Here is a 16746-nt window from a genome sequence, read left to right as displayed (position 1 = left end):
GGCTCAGAGTATGATTAATTCAGCATGGGCTACATTTTAAGGCTTAAGCTATTTACACTTGCGACTCTGTCTTGAACGTTACGTAAAGCGCAAGCTAATGCAAAGGGGCAAAGTATAATGCAAATGGTGTACAAATGGACACAAAGATATTTGTACCATAGCCCTCTTAGAACCAAGCTCTAACACCATGTTAAGAGATCAATTATCACAAAATCGTAAGCAATAAGAAAAAGGAATTCAAACATGTAAATCAAGCTATCCTGCAGTGGAGCGTTCATAATTTCGAAGAACTAGCATCTTATCAAGACTTGATGGTAGGAGTTTCCACTAGTGTCGAGAATGGCAGTGACGATGGGGTTCGGTACCGGGAGTTAAAGTAGATGTTTGGAAGTGAATTGAATTGCAAGAGGCGGAGGTAGTAGCGGGAGCAGTGGTCAGGAATATTTTTGATAACTCGGTAGACTACTGATCGACTAAGGGCGATTCAGATTATTGTTGTAACACATGTGAGGTAGAAGTGGAGACAGGTGATACTATGGTGGTGGAACTAGTTTTGAAGGAAGAAGAATGAATATGCTCTAGTTGGTAAACTCATTTCTAAAATTTGATACAAGTTAAGATTGGTCTTCAATTCAAAGAATATTTCCTTCTTAAAAATTTCTCTTCTAGTTTCAAAGAAAATGAACAGCCTGATAAATTTAATGTGCCATACAAGATAGCAAAAACCATATCAAATCAATGAGAGAATTTCTTCATTCTTTTTTTTTTTTGGCTCCTCCCGAATAGATAACCTGGCTATGCCCCTGCATTCAAATCATGAGACATTCAGATTGATCAGTTAAGATGTGTATTGCTGCTAGATTTGATGATCATTGTTCAACACTACAACTCTCCTCTTCTCCAAAACTCTTCTTTCACTTGAAGAGGTCAAGCCAAGCACCCCTAAGCTAATTTATTTACGTTTAACTATCGATTATGATTCTAATCGTTCGTTCATATAGCTGCCCGATGTCCCCATGCTAAATTCTTGAATCCGTCAAGGTTCTTCAGAAGTTGGGGTAGTGCTGTGTCCACTTTGCCCTCCCCCGACCCACCTAACAGGAGCCTCGTGCACTCATTTTTATCCTTTTTCTCAAGTAGGTTTTAGAAAAGTCTAGTATTGATTTCAAACATCAAATGCATGAAGGGTAGCCAATGGCAGCTCCACAGGGCTACCAGGGGTTCAAGCAGATGACCTGTTGATAGTATTCAAAAGAAATCTATGGAAAGTTTCTTTGAAGTTCCTTAATTGGGCAATCCGATCAACCAAGGAAAAAGACGTAATGTCATGTTGATGCCATTGGTTCTTGGTTTTGTGGATGAAATTCCAAAATAGAGGCCCTCGGTATGAACGGGTTATTCACATTTCTTTTGATGATCATAGACATCGAATTTAAAGCTAAGCAGATTAGTGACGTGTTCATATTAGAGTTGGTGCTAATACTGTAAGCATATGTTTTCCTTTAATTTTTTTCTGAATGATTCTACAGTTACTGTAACTGCTGGATGTTGGTTCCCTTTCAGATTTGAATAATCTGGCTTATTATGTTGGTTCATGGTTTTTGTTTCTGTTAAATGGAACTCATCGAGTTATGTTGGAAATGGAACTCAGTAGCACGATATTTTTATTTTCTATTTTCTTCTAAATTCTAGTGCAAATTTTTTTTTTTTCCAGTACCGTTTGGCTAGAATAGCAAGTAAGTTGCTGGAGTTGTGCAAAACCTAATCGCAGAGCATTGTTGGATCATGTCTTCTTCCATGACAAGTACCAGCTCTGGTAATAGCAAACAACGTTCAAGCCCTAGTTTGATTGTGTTTTGTAAATGTGGAATTAGGGCTCCACTTGTTACATTCAAGACAAATGACACCCAGGTAGAAGGTTCTTGGGTTGCATAAATTACTAGGTATGTTAATATTTGCTAATTTTTTTTATTGATTTCTGATAGAAAGTGCATTTTTTTTTCACGCTATTAGTTTGGTTCCAGTGAAATGTATAGCTAATTTTTGGTTTTTGATTAGTGTAGAAGCCGAATGGTTGTTCTTTTTTTACATGGTATGACCCCCCTACTTGTGCTAGAGGAATGGATTATGGAAGGCATATTATGTCAAGAAAATTGGTCAAATTGCAGGCTGAAAATGAAGAGCTTATAAGGAAAAAACGAAACAACGGTAATGAAAATTGAGGAATTGATGAGCTCAAATGTGAGTGTGGCCAAAAAAGTTCAAGAGTTGTGCGACAACCACCATCAGTTATCGAAGAGAAATGAAGAGTTGGTGAAGTCTTTTACATTGTCTGAAGCCAAAGTGTTGAAGCTCCAGCTTTTGTTGATTGTTCTTTTAGTTATGGGCTTTGCCATTTGTTTTAGGTCTGTGAACAAATGAAACATATTGTTCTTGCCAAGAGGTCATTTGATGAATGTAATGAAACTAAGTGGATGAATGTAATGCTCTTTAGAATTTAAGCTTTTGGTTTGAGTTGTTATGGTGTGATTATTAAATTGAATTCGTAAATCCATTGATGTGAGTTAGATATCAAGTTTCTGGCAAAATTGTTTTGAGATGTGCACTTTTTTTTTTCTTTCTCGTAATGATACTTTCTTACATTGTTGATAATTTGCTCTCACTCAGTAGCAATTCGCTCGAAGGTTAGATTCCATGGGTTGTTGCTAAAGCCTCCTCACTTCAGAGGTTGCAACTGGATAATACTAATCTCTTTGAAGGGAAAATTCCAACTTCTGTTGGTGAACTAAAAAATCTAACCAATCTGTCCCTACATGGCAACCATTGCAGCTATTCGATTGTACGAGATTGGTGTCCTTGGAAGTTGGAACTATTTGATTGGTGTTCTTGCAGCTATTCAATTCCAAAATCCGTATCATGGCTGAAACTGCTTGACAACCTTGTTCTACCCAACAAGATAAAACAAAAAAAACAAAAAAAAAAAACCCTTGTTCTATCCAACAACAAATTCTTTTGTCCAATACCTGAAGAAATCAGCTTCAGATTTCAAAAGATATATAGCATTATCAGATCCCCTGTTTTCCGGAGACCAACATCTCTCATCCTCTGTTATAACTTCTCTCATCCATTGTCCATTTCATTCCAGAGAAGAAAAAAGATACAAGACACCATTCAAGCAATCAAAGTTCATCGAGATTACAAAAATCCAACCGCTTAACACCCAGAATCAAGTTTCCAAAAGATGTTACCAAACACGGGCCTATTTTTTTTTAACATCTAACAGCACAATTTTCATGAACTTCATGAAATTAGCAATCCAGCACAACTAACGGAAACCTACAAGAAAATATGCTGGAAATGTACACACGAGTTTCATGAATCAGGTAACAACATTCCATTAGAAAACGTTTCTCCAAGCGTAATCTTTGACAGCTCATCCCCATCTCCGGACGTCGCCATCTTCTCACGAGTCGTTCTCCTGAAACACGAATAGGTAATAATATCAATAAAAGAAACAAAAGACAACATTTAATACAATAAAAGAATTAAATTTACTACAAATACTTACAATCATCGTCATAGTCAATGTCGTCGTCGTCATCATTCAACCTAACATCTTATGAAGAGCTAAGAAAAAAAAACAAAAATTAAAATTTAAAGAATTAAATTAAAATTATAAATGGACATTATACGTACATGTTTAGAAGTTTTGGATAATTCTTTTTGTCATGCGATTGCCCTGTTAATCTACAACTATTACATTTTTCACTCTTCTTGACAACTTTCTCTTTTACTCCTTTCAATCGTTTGCTACAACCCTTCGCCCTTATTTGAAGTGGTTCTTTAAAACTATGTTAACTTCCAAGAGAAATAAGCACTTGGATACTACTCGCTGAACCATCTTCGAGAGAACTTCTCATCACTGCTATCTTCTTTTGAGTTGATTGCAAAGCTTCTCCCAAAACTTGAGTTCCTTCTTCACTTAATATAGCGTCATCAGTCACATTACAAGCAAGTTGGAAGATACACTATCACCACACTAAAACCGAATTGTCAAATATTTATTTCCCATCACTGCCCAAGTCATCCATAACTCAGTCCACTTTTGCTATTTTAGTCCACCTCTGCAAGATGTACTTAGTAGACAGTTCCATAATCTGCATTCTAAACAAGTACGCCAGCATGTGCCGACATGGAATTCCGTCACATTCAAACATCTTAGCCGACATGGAATTCCGTCACATTCAAACATCTTACAACTGCAACTGACAAGGTTACATCTTACAACTGCAACTGACAAGGTTTAATGACTTCTCTACCGAAACCTCATGACATCTCGAACCTTCCATTTTTGCCCTCTCAACATTCCACAAATACCGATGTTCATCATCATGTCTTATCGTAAGTACATACACACCAATTTGAAAGATTTCCTCTTGAAACTTATGATTTCCTCTTGGAACTTATAAAATATAATCCGTTTATATATTTCACTCGGTCTCTTTTCCATTAACCACGAGGTTTTCAAGACTGACTTCTCATTTACATCTTTGTGATCCAAATCTAATTCATTATGCCGTACAAGTGAAAGTGTCCCATCAAACGTCACAAAATCCAACAAAGAGTTTTGCTGAGACACATAATTCTTGAAGAATGAATGAGAAATTTCAGCTTTTTGACTACTAGTTATGTGAGCAGAAAAAATGTGTTTCGTATATGCAGGAATCTATCTATCACGAATTTTGTACATGACCTGCAACCATTCATTGTTGGACAACTTAGATTTTCCTACAACATCTGCCCATCTTGCTTCGAACTCTTCAGGACTCTCGGAATTCCATTGTAAAGACCCGGTATTTTTAATAAATAATAATAATTTCCAAAACAAAAATATTATTTTGCTCGTTAGTTTATTTAATGCGAAAAATTATTTATGTCATCACACCAATTTTATTTTCGTAATCGATCGTGTGCATGCGTATCCGGGGAGTAAATTCCTTATTGTGTGTATGTGTGTACACTGGATCATTTTACCCTTCCTCATTTCATACTTTCGGCTAAAAAAAAAAAAAGGAAAACAAATTACTCATCCTCCCAATTTTCGACAACTCACCCTATGGCTAAGCCTACTACAATTTTCTTACCCTGTGAGCCGGTGGTTTTTGCCTCCCTCGTACACTCCATTAACCACCAGATTTTTCCCAACCTTTTCCCGTTCTTTTATTTCGGCAGCCGAGGGAGCAAGATCCCTTAATCTTCAGAAAGTCTGAGCATCCCGACCGGGGATTCCCGACGTCGCGCCGGGCTCATTCCGGCCACCGGACGGCTGATCGGAGCCGATCAAAAATTTAAAAAAAAAAATCAAGTGGGTCCACATGAGAATCAACGCCACGCGGACCCACTCGGTTTTTTTTTTTTAGAATTTTTGGTCGGCTCCGATCAGTCTTCCGGCGGCCGGAATAGGCTCGGCGCGGCGTCGGGAATTCGATCGGAAATTCCCGGTCGGGAACTGTAGTCTCTCTCCCTTAATCTTTTCCTCCATTCCCTCAAAATGAGACACATCATCTATGCCCATGGGTTAATATCCCCCATGCAAGAAACCAAAAACCATCTTTATGCTCCCCCTATTCCATTTCTTTTCTTACTTCCCAGCAACTATTTTCTCGGCAGAGAGAGAAGGTAGCCCGGCCCGGACTCCTCCTCTCCTCCGGTCACCGGCGCCGGTTTCCACCATCATCGCCGAGCACCACCACCAACCGGAGCCACCATCATTACCACCGTAGCTCACTAAGCTCGCCACCAAAATCAACTCCGAAGCAATCCGAACCCACCTCAAATCGCCTCCAAAATAGCCCGGAAAATCAGCCTCGACTCGAGTTCCGTTCCGGCTCCGAAACCGCTCGAAATCAGCTGCATTTCAGCTCCAAAGACTGTTCAGAAATCAACTCCTAATCAGTCACCATTCCAGCCTTAAAATCAGTCCATACCGTCGCAGCCGAGCTCCGCCGCTACTCCGACCCGCCACCGAAACCTCTCCGAAAAACCATCTCACCGGACGAGAGGTAGTCCGAACTCACCTCCCTAAATATATATTATATTTCGTATATATTATATTTCGTATTGATGGTTTCATGTTTTGGTATGAAAATAATCGAACCGACGTCGCGGGTCGAAGTCCGGCCGAAACCCGGTTTGTTTATCCGAAAAACATAACGACCCTGGAATTTGAAATGGAAATGTAATAATTGCAAATTAGTCCTTCAATTTAGATTAGCTTATAAATCAAACCCATGAGTATTAAAAACTAATATTATAAGTCCCAAAGTTAATTAGTTTCGACTAAATAGTTTTATTGCGATCATGAATTATTTTGGTACTGACAATACACCCGAGATGATTATGAGTAAACGTAGATTTTAGTTTTGAAAAGAATAAAAAGAAGTACTTGATTTGTTTTTATCGCATGATTAATTTTACTGCATGATTTCTTTTATCACATGATTAAATATTGTTAGCATGATAATTATGTTTATTTAAAATGTTGGATTGCATGATACTTTACTATACTTGTAGAATAGACAAAGTAAAGGATAAATGAGAAAGTGATTGAGTCATAGTTTTAAGATGGGTACTAACAGGGGCCTAGTCTTGTGTTAATGGGTGCTAACAGGGGCCCAAGTTGTTTGAGAAACATAACCCTAGGTAGGGCACAGTGGTGAGTGGTGATTGGCTGCGAGAACAAATTTGGTTCCTTTCTTGTGTGGTTGCGTCGACTGTAGATCCAAGTAAATAATTTGGTAGCTATCAGCGGGACACAACAATGAGCTGTCTGAATCAGACTGGGTTGCCTTGCGCTGGAGGTTAAGGGTAGGAACGGATCTGTAAATAAGATCCAAGATATCACTTAGGTTGAAAAATAGTAATAAAATGATTAATTGTTCTCTTTCATGTTATGTCAATGCATTTCAACTATATTATATTGCTTGTAAGTTATGGGTTCGGGTGGGTTTTGGCTACTGAGCGTCGTCGCTTACGGTACTATGTTGCCCTGGTAACTTGAACGCCAGGTATTGAAGACGGAACAGCAGGGCCATAGGCAAAGAATGATTTGATGACGACCAATGAAGAGATTGTCAATTTTGAATTTCATCATTTAGTTGCTCTGACTAATTTAAATCAATCTTATTTTGAGAACTTTCTGATTTATTGGAAATTGTAATATTTTGACAAATTCAAAATACTTAAACTACATTCGATATAGTTGTAATATGGTGACACGGGCTTTTGGAACGATGACGTAGTAAATCTATGAATTTCTCTTTCGAAAATTGTCTTTGAAAATTTTAAAGCCTGGAAAAAGAAAAATATTATTGGAAGTCTCTTTTCAATATTTTTCTTATGTCTCCGAAATTTTGGGGCGCTACATTCATATACATTTTTTGAACTCGTCATAATGTTTTTTATATGGCAGTGCACTTATTTTTTCAGAAAAATTATTCAAATTGTGCCTAATGCAATATTTATGAAACGTATTTGGAAGAGCACAAGCAATTGCTTTTGTCATTGCCGAATCTTGATCAATTATGATCATTTTGGGTGGTGGAGGCACATTTGCAGCTGCTAGTTGTTGGGTTAAAGCTTTTTGTGCATCTGACACTCAACGATGAGATTTTAACAAATGCACTTTTCTTGGCGTCGTTAGAGGGTGGTTATGACCCTCCACAAATTGGAAGACAACAAATCCTTCACTTGACCAATTTTTCACGACAGACAATTTTGCACCATAACCCTCTCTAGTTAAACCCCGACGCCGTGTAGTGGCCTTAGAATTTTTCCTCAGCCTTTTTTTTGTAACAAACGTACTCCTTCCTAATGGTTTCACCGTTCTTACCTGTCTTGCTAGAATGGATTCGTGTATTAAATCCACCTTTTCTAGCATAATTGTTGTAAAACTTCTGAACCTCCTCTAAATTGTCAAATTATTGTTTAATTTTCGGTATCACTTCGTTTTTAACTTGAGGAGTGTAAAGTACTTCAGAAGAATTAACAGTCTCTTCACATGATTGAGATGGTGATGGTAAGAGTAGTTGTATATCATCCAAAGACTACATTCTAAAAACCAAAAGACAAAACAATAACTACACTATAGTTTGGAATAACAACATTGTTTTTCAACACCAGAGAGAAAGATACTTTGGTGGGGGTGGTCGAAACAAGGGGGTTGGATCAACGCTGAAAATATCTTCTTGTTCTTCTTCGTTCCTTCTTCAATCTCGTTCAAACCCTTTTCCCCAATTTTCTGCGAAGAGAGAGATGGAACAAGTTAATACATACTAGGGGTGTGCCAAAAAATCCGTAACCCGACCAACCCGACCTGACCCGAAGGGTCTCGGGCGAGGCTGAACATGTGGTTCGGTCGGGTACGGGTTCATTTTCTGTTAAAAATCAGATTTCGGTTCGGGGTTTGGTGTTTCTTACCCGACCCGACCAATTCATATAGATTAATTCGGTTTTGGTTGGACCCGACCCGACCCGACGTAAAAAATTTGGGCTCGTAGACGGTTCTTACTACTTGTTCGGTTCGGGGCCAAACCCGACCCGCCCGGCCGTGCACACCCCTAATACATACACCCACAAATTCATAATAGCCACCTCCGTTTCTCCCCTCGGGTTTCAGTTTCTAGTTCTACCATTGAATGTGAAGTAATATGTTAAAATATTCTCCTGACTCAAAACTAACAGAGATGGTGATGAAAAACAATAAAGTTTAGGACTACAAACTAATCAAAACAACAAATCTTTTAATTTTTGTAGGTTAACAATGTAGCTTTATTTCTTTTTTGGTTTTTCGTATTGTAATCCCCTATATAAATTGTTTTATCATATCTATATAGTCCGGATCCAATGAGGGATTCCGCACGGTGCTACCATGCGGGACTTCCCTTTCTCGATCAAATTGCGACGATCCGAGCCGCTCAAAGTGATCAGAACGTGATTTTAAGGGTACTCGCTAGAAATTAGCAAAAAAAATGATCGGTAAGGGCTTGATCTAAACAGTTTTTTATTGAACGGTTCAGTAAAAAACTGCTCCAATCAAGCCCTTCGCGATCATTTTTTTTGCTGATTTCTTGCGAGTACCCTTAAAATCACGTTCTGCACACTTTGAGTGGCTCGGATCGTCGCAATTCGATCGGGAAAAGGGAGTCCCGCACCGTAAGGACGTAAGGGATCCCTTATTGGATCCGGACTGCATATCTATAAATTTCTTACTCTTCCTTAAAATAAAAAAAAAAACTGCAGTGTGTTCTTGGTGCATGTGTATGGTTATAGTTCAAGTTCACATAGCCAAAACTTGAACTATAACCAAGAACACATGCACCCAAAAAAAAATGCATCAACCACGTGTTCAAGAGTTGCACAAACAAAAAACAGCAACCATGTTAGGGCAAAGTACCAAAATCACCCCCAAGGTTTCTACAACTTTAAGATTTCCCTCTCATGTTAGAGGAATTACAGATTACCCCATGTCGATTTGGAACAAGAGATTCGAACCCAAAGTCATAGATTCCACAGAGATTCAAGAGAGAGATTCGACCATGGGTTTGGTTCGATTTGGAATGAGAGGTTCGAGAGAGAGAGAGAGAGAGAGAGAGAGATACCTTGTTCTTGTCAGTCGTTCAATCGTCTCTAGTCCAATTCTTCTTTGAGTTCGTTGTTCTCTCTCTCTCTCTCTCTCTCTCTCTCTCTCTCTCTCTCTCCCTCTCCGTGGAAGCGTAATGGGAAACCCTCTCTTTTAACTCATGAGATAGGCTCTCTTTTGTGAGCTAACGGCCGGAGAAAAAAGTCCGCATCTAAGGAAAATCATATAGTGTAACGACTAAATCTAAATAAAGTAAATTTATCATTTGAGAAACAAGGATTATCTTTATCTCTTCAACAATGAAGAATTTATCAGACTAGGAAAAAATGAAATATAAAAAAAAAATATCACATGATAATTTTTCCGGTAAATTAGCGAAATGACATTAAATTTATGAAAATGTTAAGAATGATAAATATGAAAAATTGATAAATTCATTCACTTAGTATGTGTTACGAATGATGGAAATTCATCAACTTAAAAATTATAATAAAATGAACAAACTAAAAAAAAATGGTAATAAATTTGTCAAAAAATTTACCGGTGTCGTCACCAAGCACCAACTCGCACCATAGACAAAGCAAACTATTTTTTTAACCTAGAGAGAGAGATGTATATCTATTAATAATTTTTAAATATCCATCCCAATAAGCCACCCTATGTAAGTATTCATCCCGCTCACTTTTGAAATTATGTTTTCATTCTTCCAGATGGTGAATATTCATATGTGTGTGTTTATTGTCTTTCTTAGTTAGTGGAATTCAACCACTTTTTAATTTAGTGGAATTCAATCACAATAATAACAAGAGAAATGTTTTTGTTTTTTCTGCAAAAAAAACAAACCGCAGCTGCCATTGTCTACCATTCTCCTCTACCGCTGCATCGACTTCGCTCCCGGTGCCACAACCAACCGTTGCGGCAGTCGATCCAATACTCCTCAAATCCCTAACCATAGTCAAATGCAACCAAATGGAGGTTTCGGATTAGAAATGAGAATATATTAAGTTGTTGTATTGCATAATTACCGGGGCTACTTAAATATTCATCCTCCAGTCTAGTAGAGGTTATGTTTTCATCTCGTCTACTTTTTACGATTATGTTTTTATCCTCATATTTTTATAAACCCAATTTTGTCCTTTATACACCATATTACCTATTTTTTCGATACCATATAGGTAAAGAATTTTGGGATTGAAACATAACTTAGAAAGGTCCCAAACCAAAAAAAAAAAAGTGATTCTATTCATTTGTTTCCATGTTTCACGCTTTCCATCATCATCCCCCAACAAATTCCCTATAATTATGACCACAACAAATCATACCAAAAAACTTATCACAATTCATCCACCCATTAATTCCTAATCCTAGCAAAAAACTAATGTGTCTAGTGACTATACAAGTAAAAAACGTCAAAGAAAACAAGGAAACATTTTAAGCGATAGTAACAAGGAAACAGTAAATTATGCAATACAACTTAACGTGTATAGTAAACACTATCGGTTTACCGGAGTTAGCTACAAGGAATCATTCTTAACATGCCAGCAGCCTTTTCCAGTTTGTCATAGATGATACCTCAACCTGCTCCTCGTGCCCCTATATCATACGTACATTGTAAACAAAACATCAAACCGTAGAAGGAAACATTAACAAAGGCAGTAAACAGTGCTTTGCCAAAAGGAAATTAATAATCAACCTATAAATAATCATGTTTTCATCGTTTAGTACATGAGTAATGGTCCAAGGGCGGAGCAGGATTCTTGTATAGTGTGGGCAAACATCCAAGACTGGTGTACCGGGCAAATAAATGGGGCAAACTGAACATTCACTGGGGGCAAAATCAAAACTTCTAGGGGCATAAATGTGACATTTCAAGACTCGGTGCCCCCACTGGAAGGGATGGCCATTGCGATCCGATCTGCAGGGCATGTTGAACCTATGTTTAAGATGATTTCTAGAAGCACTTTGAAGAGGGACATTATTAAAAAAATATATAATTATGAGAACAAGAAAACTTAAGTGAAGGTGGACAAGAATCCAAGTAGAATTGCAATCACAACAGACACGTGGACTTTAAGTAACAAAAAGAGAGGATTCCTGGTTGTGACTGCCCACTATATTAATGACTCTCGGGCCTTGGAAAATCGGTTATGAGGTACCGTTTCTTTTTATTTCGAAGTTCAATTCTAATTTTTGATGGAAACATGTAACTCAGCTTATTTGACTATTGTTTGTGCCTTTCTTACTTTAAACTTATTTGTGTTGTATTGTCCGAGGTTTATTTACACTCCATCTCCACACACAGCCTAAGTTCTTTCTAAGGTTCTTTTAGAGTGCATGTTGGAATGGAATTTTGATAGCAAGTTATCTACAGTGACTGCATAATTGCAATGCAAATGATGTCATCATAAGAATTCTCTTGGAGAAGCTCCCACGGTCCCACCCACCTAAATAAATCACTAATCTTGAAAGGATCATTGTTGCATATGCACAGTGATGCACACATTCTCAATTTGGTTGTTCAAGATGGTTTAGCTATTATTGGTGAAGGACTGAAGGTATTGAGAGGGTGGATGATAGTGTTAGTATGGTTTTTTGGACAGGATCACCAAAAAGGAAGCAAAAATTTGAAGAAACAACATGCCAATTAAGTGTTCCGTGCACTAGAGAGTTGGTTCTTGATTTTAAGACTCGTTGGAACTCAACATATTTGATGCTTTCTGTAGCTTTAGTTTATAACTATGTCTTTGTTCGCTTGAAGTTAAGGGATACAAATATAAGGACTCTTCTAAAACTATAAAATACCTATGTCAGACACTTGACTCTCCAACATGGGTATGGGATCCGTGTCCCCTATATTTAGTTGGACACTCAACTAGAAAACATACTTTGATAGTATGCATAAAACTTCTATGATATGCATAAACTAATATAATATGCATGAAATGCCCTAACCCACCTAATAAGCACCATTTAGCCTAGAAAACAAAAGAAACATATTGAGAAACATACATACTTTGCTTTGTCCCCGCCTCCTGGAAATGTAAATTAGATGGGGCTGACACTTGGAAACGTACCCGCACCCGAAACTTGTACCCGAGTCCATGTAACCTAGCACAAGAAATCTGCGAGAAGTTAAGAGTTGTTTTATAATGTGACCAACTTATTTTCTGATACTGCTTACCCAACAATTAACATGCATTTTCCAAAGTTGTGTGAGCTGAAAATAGCATTGACTGAGAGGGAGGGGTCTCCAAAGGAAATCATCAAGAAGATGGCAGCAACCATGTTAGAAAATTTTGATTGTTATTGGGCTGTGATTCATGGTATCATGGGTGTGGGTGCTTTTCTAGATCATAGATTTAAGATGAAGTTGTTGGATTGGTTTTCCATAAGAGCATCCACAATGTAATAATCAAAATTGGATAACCAAAAGTTGCCACATCACCTTTTGATTATCAATTTAAGACACTGCTAATATTAGTAATGTTGAGGTCCACAATATAATAATTAAAATTGGATAACCAAAACTTGTCACATCACCTTTTCAAACTACAAAATTCTAAAACAAAAAACTTTGATAATAATTTGAAAAAATAATTTTTTTTAAAAACGGCCTTTCTGACAATAAGCACACAAGAAGACAAGAAAAATATGTATTTCTGTATACTTTTTTACACATTCACACACTTGTTATTGTCAACCCATTGGATTGATTTTAGAATTTTACGTTTAAAAAAAAAGCAGTTTAGTGAATGGAAAACAGGGTCACTTTATTGTCAGCCCATTATATGGTGGGCTGGGACCGGGTCTTGGATTTGGGGTTAGAGACAGGTCCACAGAATGGGAAACCCAACCCATACCCGACCCGTGACCATCCCTACCCACTAGACCTTCTATCTCTCCGCCCTTGGGAATGGATCCACAAACCTTTAGACAAAATGGCCCTTTGGCAACGGATCCACAAAAAATAAGAAATCCCTGCATTAGGCAATGAATGTTTTTGGTTCAACAAACTAAATTAATTTTGGTATCAGGCAATAAAAGTTTTGGAGGATTCTCCAACTAAGTAAACAGAAAGTATATGCACATTTCCTGTAGATATGGAATATTCCAGTTCCCACGAATAAATATTTAGCCCACGATCGAGCAACTAATATTTAGTACTACAAAGAGTAAAAAGACACTAATTGGTGTTCCATGAACCTAAACATTGTTTTACCCCTTCCGCTGAAACCCATCCAAGATTAGACCAAGGAAGAAATACCAAAACACACCCAAAAAAAAAAAAAAAAATTGAAAAAAGAAAGCTCAGACAGGGGAAAGATATCCCCAATAGCACAAAAACCAATCCTAATTTAACGCCAGAATACCATCTAATAATCTCCCAAGTTCACCACATTACTCACATCGGATAATTATCAACATGAGAACTCATTAAAACATAAAGACATGATTGGGAATAGACCAATATGCAAACGCAATGGTCTACAAAAAAAAGAGAAAGGAAAGGTAACAAATGTGGATAAAATAATGGGAAGTCGCGATGCTAACTATACAGGTAAATAAATGAAGCCAAAAAGTACCTTTGGGTTCTTCCAGTTTTTTTTCAACCCTGCAAAATCTGACCTAAATCAAATCCTGATAAGAATACACAGGAGTTTGGAAGTTCTGAGAACCAGCCTTTTTATCCTTGGCCTGAAAAGTACTGTAATAAAATACCAAGAACCAACACCTCCTCCGTTACAATTTACTCTTAATGTGTTTGACAAACTTGTACGTTGTTCCCTACAATTAACAAAAGAATTTAACCCAATACCAAAGGAGGAGTTTATAAAAGAAGATGAGGACAGGGAAGAACTTTGAGAACCAAAAGCGGAAACATTTACCTTTTCATTGTTGTAAGATGCAAGAGCTTTCTTTGCCATTTTATTATAAGGCCGCAGTACGTTGACTGGCAGGGCAGGCCCATCGAGCGGACATGGCATAATTAAATTCATGAAAACGTCTCCTGGAACCTCCCCAACATCAAACCCCTGATTACATGCATAAAGTTATACTACAATCAGAGTAGATATTTAAAGGAGGGGAGGGGAATAAAGATGTGGGAGAATACCTAAAGCAAATATAAGTGTAAAATGAATAGTTAGATCGATAGATATGCATGTACCTCGGCCTTCTTCTTGTAAGCCTCACTCAAGCTCCTCATCGGTTAATTCACGCCAGGTCGGGCCGCAGACCTGCTTCTTCTTCTGTTCTTTTCCTTCCCCGTGCTGCTGCTGCTGCTATTTAATTGGATGCAGAACGGGTTACTCTGCGAGTAGAAAAAAACGAAACCATCGTCCGACGACCTCAGTTCATCATCAATATCCTTGGCTGATCGCTTCTTTTTCTTCTTCTGAATAGTTTCCTCTCGTCGAAGTTGCGAACGGTTATCACAGTACTCCATCACCGAACCCTATATGAAAAAAGCAGAGTAATACAAACACTATCGAAGTTAGACGAAAACATAATACGAATGCTATACGTACCGATTGAAACGTAGGGAAATCGTACCGACGGTCGCGTCAGGCCGTCTCCGGCTACCGGACTGCCGATCCGAGCTGTCCAAAAATTCTATAAAAAAAAAACGAAGGGCCCTGGCGCGGGAATCGACATCTAATGTGTGTAGGATCGGTACGTATAGAATTTTTGGACTCGACCCAAATGAAGACAATAATGCGAAATTCCATTCAATCGCCCACTGATTTTGAAATCTCTCTCTCTCTTCTCTCTCTCTCTCTCTCTCTCTCTCTCGGTTGAAGTTGGAGCAACATCGAGACCGGAGAGTTTAAAAATAATAGCCTTCTTCATTTCCAAATTTTATTTTGTTTTAATTTTATTTTTTAATTATTATCTTATATTTTTTTTAATCATTATCCTATTTCTCTAATTATTAATTTCAATTCTTTCTCTATCTCTCTCCCCTCATTACATCTCTCTCCAATATTAGCCTATTTCCCTCTCCACCAACTACCAAAATTAAAATACCTAAAATTATTAAACGAACAAGGCCAATGTATTTACCAAAATAAGCTTTAATTTTTATTTTATTTTTGCATTGTTTGAAAGATCTCGAGATCATTTAAACAAAATTATATTGCATATTTTTAAATTTTAATAAATTTATTATTTTTAAGTTTGAAAATACCTAAAACTAGCAAACAAACAAGGCCTTTGAGTTTCTGCTTGAATTGCACTTAGGCCTCGCTCTGCTTACTTATTTTTTAAAATTAAAGATGATATATTATGAGAGAATTGACGAGTTCGCTGCGAGTATTTTTTATTGAGAAGTTATGAAATTAATACTGTTACACCTAGCGTTTTTATTTATTTACTTAAATATATTGCCATTATTACTTGTGTGTTATGGTTTGGTCCCAATTAATTATTTTGTGCGTGCTATGGGTGTTGTTGATACGATTGTAATCATTGGAGTTATGAAATTGATTTTGGGTAAATTAGTGGCGTGCTTGTTTGGAACACTTTTTGAAATTTTTTTTGAAAAAGTAGTAGGGATAATAAGTGGAGAGAGATAGAGAGAGAAATGGTTGAAAGTAAAGGAAATTTTTTGAAAAATACTTTTCAAAAAGTATTCCAAAAAAGGCTAGTGTTTTCTTTTTCTATTTTATTAGCTCCTTTTGTGAATATGTCCTTGTTTTCTTATTTTTTTAATATCTCCTCAAGGCACACATTTTCTTTGTTGTGTATCGTTATTTTTTATTTTCATTGGTGTTTAGGATGGCGTGTGTTTTTTTATTATTAAGTTTTATGTGTTTGAGTTCGTGCATGTATAAGTTAGTGACTAGTAAATTATTTGTTCTTTTCTGATAAAAAAAAATATTCGTTCTTTATTTTCTGATTCAAATTAATCAGGTCAATGAATATGATTGTGCTAGTATTAGTTTTCGGCGCCGGTAGGGGTTGCTATATTGCACGTGAATCCAGTATTTATTTGCGTGTGCCTATTATTCGAATGCATTGTTGATTGTTCGAGTCGTGCCTCCAAACACAAGCATGTGCTAGTTCATGTATACAATTAGATATTGCGTAGGCAAATAGACATGGAA

At 37.2% G+C, this 16746-nt stretch overlaps 3 long non-coding RNA genes across 3 annotated transcripts; 1 reads left to right on the top strand and 2 right to left on the bottom strand.

Moving 5' to 3' along the window:
- The first annotated feature begins 781 nt into the window (after positions 1–781).
- Positions 782–2481, top strand: LOC131297982 (uncharacterized). The gene is made up of 3 exons (XR_009190437.1): positions 782–1484; positions 1715–1943; positions 2064–2481. It is a non-coding gene; the product is annotated as an uncharacterized LOC131297982 (long non-coding RNA).
- A 777-nt stretch (positions 2482–3258) lies between these two features.
- Positions 3259–4215, bottom strand: LOC131336537 (uncharacterized). The gene is made up of 3 exons (XR_009202860.1): positions 3697–4215; positions 3569–3627; positions 3259–3478 (listed from the first exon to the last, which is right to left on the bottom strand). It is a non-coding gene; the product is annotated as an uncharacterized LOC131336537 (long non-coding RNA).
- Positions 4216–10365: 6150 nt separating this feature from the next.
- Positions 10366–14921, bottom strand: LOC131336517 (uncharacterized). The gene is made up of 4 exons (XR_009202856.1): positions 14808–14921; positions 14527–14673; positions 14224–14425; positions 10366–12748 (listed from the first exon to the last, which is right to left on the bottom strand). It is a non-coding gene; the product is annotated as an uncharacterized LOC131336517 (long non-coding RNA).
- Positions 14922–16746: the final 1825 nt, after the last annotated feature.

The sequence above is a fragment of the Rhododendron vialii genome, chromosome 8a, assembly GCF_030253575.1.
Source record: "Rhododendron vialii isolate Sample 1 chromosome 8a, ASM3025357v1".
Lineage (NCBI taxonomy): Eukaryota > Viridiplantae > Streptophyta > Magnoliopsida > Ericales > Ericaceae > Rhododendron > Rhododendron vialii.
The sequence above is the reverse complement of the archived record's forward strand: the minus strand, read 5'-3'. Positions and strand labels throughout refer to the sequence as shown.